The sequence below is a fragment of the Akebia trifoliata genome, chromosome 12 (genome assembly GCF_017979445.1).
Source record: "Akebia trifoliata isolate Shusen 1 chromosome 12, ASM1797944v1, whole genome shotgun sequence".
Classification (NCBI taxonomy): domain Eukaryota; kingdom Viridiplantae; phylum Streptophyta; class Magnoliopsida; order Ranunculales; family Lardizabalaceae; genus Akebia; species Akebia trifoliata.
In genome coordinates this window covers 12,449,816-12,453,998 of record NC_141386.1, presented here as the reverse complement: position 1 = coordinate 12,453,998, position 4,183 = coordinate 12,449,816, and the positions used below count along the sequence as shown (strand labels likewise).

Below are 4,183 nucleotides of genomic sequence, written 5' to 3'. Positions count from 1 at the left end.
ATGGTCTCTCTTGTTAGAGACGATTAAAACAATGGTCTCTCTTGTTAGAGAAGATGAAAACAAAGGTCTCTCTGTTAGAGACAATGAACAGGAGAGTAGGACGTTTTTTTCTGTTTTCTTCTTTCTCATGTGGAGAAGAAGATGATAAAAGAAAAAAAACAAAAAAAAAATTCCTAACAGCACACCACTGTAAGACTGAACATTGAAGTATTTTATTCATAAGCATTCAGCTGCTTAAATAGAGAATATAAAGTAACAAACAATCCACTAAATCTGGAAACTAACAAATTCCTAAAAACTTGGTCAGTAACAGAGTTACTAACAGATCCCCTAAAGACTTGGTCTAGTAGGACTTATTCTAACTCTAACATGGTCTAGTAGGACTTATTCTAACACTCTCCCTTAAACTGAATGTGTTGTACTACAAACATGCAGTTTAATTGGAAAAAACCCTCCCTTAAAATCAGATAGCCATGGAACACACTCCAAGTAATTTTCGTAGCTTTGTGAAGGCAGGTAATTTGAGAGCTTTAGTCATGATATTTGCTAGTTGATCCTCACTTTAGCAATACTTCAGATCAAGAGTTCCATCCTTAACTAGATCACGTAGGAAATGATACCGGACATCGATATGTTTGCTTCTGTCATGGAGAACAGGATTTTTTGAGAGCTTGATGGTTGAACTATTATCATAGTACACTAAAGTAGGTCCATCAGGTGGACATTGTAGTTTTGCAAGTAGTCTTCTCAACCAAATAGCTTGACAAGTACAGGATGTAGCAGCAACAAATTCTGCTTCAGTGGTGGACAGAATGACAATTGGTTGCTTCTTGGATGACCACGAGATCGCTCCTGATCCTAACATAAAGGTATAACCGGATGTGCTTTTTCTATCATCAGGGTCACTAGCATAACCGCTATCCGTGAAACCGATCATAACAGATGTTCCTCCCTTCTTATAGAAAATGCCATGATCAATAGTACCTTTTAAGTACCTAAGGATTCTTTTGGCGGTGAGAAGATGCAGCTCCGTAGGATGTTCCATGTATCGACTGATCAGACTAACAGCATGCATTATATCAGGCCTTTGAATGATCGCTGACTCCGAGAAAAATGCACTTTTCTCCTTTATCATCTAGCTTCTTTCTATTCTCATCTGGAATATGGGCATATGCTATACACCCAAAAATCTGGAAGTGAGCAACACTAGGCTTGCTCCCACTCCATGCTTCTTGAGGAGTCATATTTTGGACAGATTTTGTTGGACTTCTATTTAATAGATGAATACTCCACAGAACAACTTCAGGCCAGAAACTTTTAGGAATACCAGATGTCCTTAGCATGCTCCACACCATATTGAGGATTGTACGATTCTTTCTTTCCGCCACACCGTTTTGCTGCGGGGTGTAAGATGTTGTAAGTTGCCTTTTGATGCCATGCTTCTCACAAAATGATTCAAAGTCTTTGGAATTATATTCTCCACCACGATCGGATCGGAGAATTTTAATATGCTGCCCAAGTTCTTTTTCAACAAGAACCTTATAGTTTTTGAAAACTGAAAAAACATCAGATTTGGCCTACAAAAAATACAGCCATGTCTTCCGACTAAAATCGTCAATAAAAGTAATAAAATACCGTTTATTGCCATTCGATTGTGGATCAATTGGCCCACAAATGTCGGAATGGACTAGCTCCAATGCCTTTTTGGCTCGCCATGCTTTCCCTCTTGGAAATGGATCCCTATGTTGTTTACCAACAACACAACCTTCACATACTTGAGGAAGATGATCAATCTGTGGAAGATCAACCACCATATTTTTTTTTGACAGAGAGTCTTCAAGCCATTGAAGTTTAAATGCCCATAACGAAGATGCCATAACCATGCTTGGTCATTCACCATTGCAGAAAAACAAGGAAGAATATCATTGCCAAAGTATAAAGGAAACATCCGATTTTGTGTCATTGTAACTTCAGCAATCAGACCCTTCTTTGGATGTTGAATGCGACAAGTGCCATTTTTGAGGATGAATTCATAATCCTTTCCTTGAAGTTGACCAACGCTTAACAAATTGTTTTTTAAACCCGGAACATAAAACACATCGGAAAGATAACATTTTGACTTCTGGATGTTAATGTTGCCCTTTCCCATAACAGACAATCTAGTATCATCACCAAATTTTACAGAGGTATGGAAAGACTCATCCAACTTAGAGAACATGGACTTGTCTCCACACATATGGTTACTGGATCCAGTATCCAAGTACCACATATTTTGATGAGTCTCTTCCATGGTGTTGCAGACCATAAGAAGAGTAATATCATCGTCTTTCTCTGTAAAATGTGAGTTATCTCCTTTTTCTTTAAATAATTTTGTACGACATTCAGAACGATAATGGCCATACCTGTTACATCTGTAACATTTGATTTTGGATTTATCTACGGGATTTGATTCATGAGCTTCTTCATGATAATTATCGCGTCTGTGATAATTATCACCTCTTCCTCGTCCCCGACCAAATCCTTTACCCTTTGGAGATTGGTTGTTGATGGAGAGTTGCATCTGCAATGCTTGCTCTACTGTGACATGCTGATTAATTCGTTGCTCGTGGACCATCAGCGAATTCATCAGTTCGTCGATCGAGAGTTCATCAAGTTCTTTTGATTCTACAATTGAACACACCACATAGTCGAACTTTGAAGTCATTGATCGAAGAATCTTCTCGACAATAGTAACATCTTCCATCTTTTCTCCATTGAATCGCATCTTATTTACAATAGACATGGTTCTGGAGAAAAAATCATAAACAAGCTCTGTCGATTGCATTCGAAGAGTCTCAAATTCCACGCGAAGGGCTTGAAGGAATGCTCGTTTCACCTTCGCAGTTCCTTGATATTTCTTTTTCATCGAATCCCAAATCTGTTTTGAAGTATTTTTGGTGAGAATTGTTTCCAAAATTGAACGATCAATTGCTTGGAATAGATAATTCTTCACCTTAAGATCCTTCAATCGCTGTTCGTCCAGCTTTGTTTTTTGTGCTTCTGTCAAAGCTAGCAACGCAGCTTCACTTGCAAGTTCTGCAACACCAGTTTCAACGAGATTCCAATAATCTTTGGATCTCAAGAAATTCTCCATCAGCATGCTCCAATGATCGTAATGACCATCAAAACGAGGTATAGCTGGTTGCACGAAGCTCTCTGATGTATTTGCCATTACAGATAGTTGTTGCTATCTAGAAGAAAACAAGAGTGAGTAGTGAAGAGCTGCTGCTTATTTGTACTTCTACTACACCTCTAAAGAGTCTACAGCTCTGATACCAAATGTAAGACTGAACATTGAAGTATTTTATTCATAAGCATTCAGCTGCTTAAATAGAGAATACAAAGTAACAAACAATCCACTAAATCTGGAAACTAACAAATTCCTAAAAACTTGGTCAGTAACTGAGTTACTAACAGATCCCCTAAAGACTTGGTCTAGTAGGACTTATTCTAACTCTAACATAGTCTAGTAGGACTTATTCTAACAACCACCCACTTCAATAAAGCATTAAGGGTTTAGAAAATAAAAAAATGTTTTTACTCCATGCACACCATCTTAAAAAAAAACCGTGGGTTGCTGTTGACAAAACCTCAAAAACCAAAAAAAATTTTGTTTTTTTTTTTTATAAATTTCTTTGTTTTTTTTCTTTCTTCTTGCTGTCATTGGACAGCACCACGTTGTACCTAAAAAGATCAACACACACTAAAAATAAAAAATTAAAAATTAAAAATTAAAAAAAAAATAAAAAAATAAAAGTGAAAAATAAAAATAAATAAAACTAATGCTGTTGAAAGATAAACCGTTGAACTCCCTAAAAAAAATTTAAAATTTTTTTTTTGTCGAAAATAGATTGCACACATTAAAAAAAAAACCTACACACTCATCTAAATAATAATAATAAAAAAAATCATTATTCAACCACCATCATCCCATCTTCAATCAAACGATTCCTTTGAAATCTCACGTTATTTAGGGTCATTCCGAATGGCTTTCGATTGAACCATAACAAAAAAAATCATAATATGCAACAATAGAATATCCATAATCCAAATACACAATCAATAATTGAACTAATAAAAATAAAAATAAAACAGGCAAACTAATAATTAAAAATAAAAAAAGTCTAGGTCGTTTTAGCAATGC

At 36.0% G+C, this 4,183-nt stretch overlaps 1 pseudogene; it reads right to left on the bottom strand.

Annotated features, from left to right (window-relative positions):
- Window positions 1–562: 562 nt before the first annotated feature.
- On the bottom strand, window positions 563–1,075 carry LOC147388906 (secreted RxLR effector protein 161 pseudogene; annotated as a pseudogene).
- Between the last annotated feature and the right edge of the window lie 3,108 nt (window positions 1,076–4,183).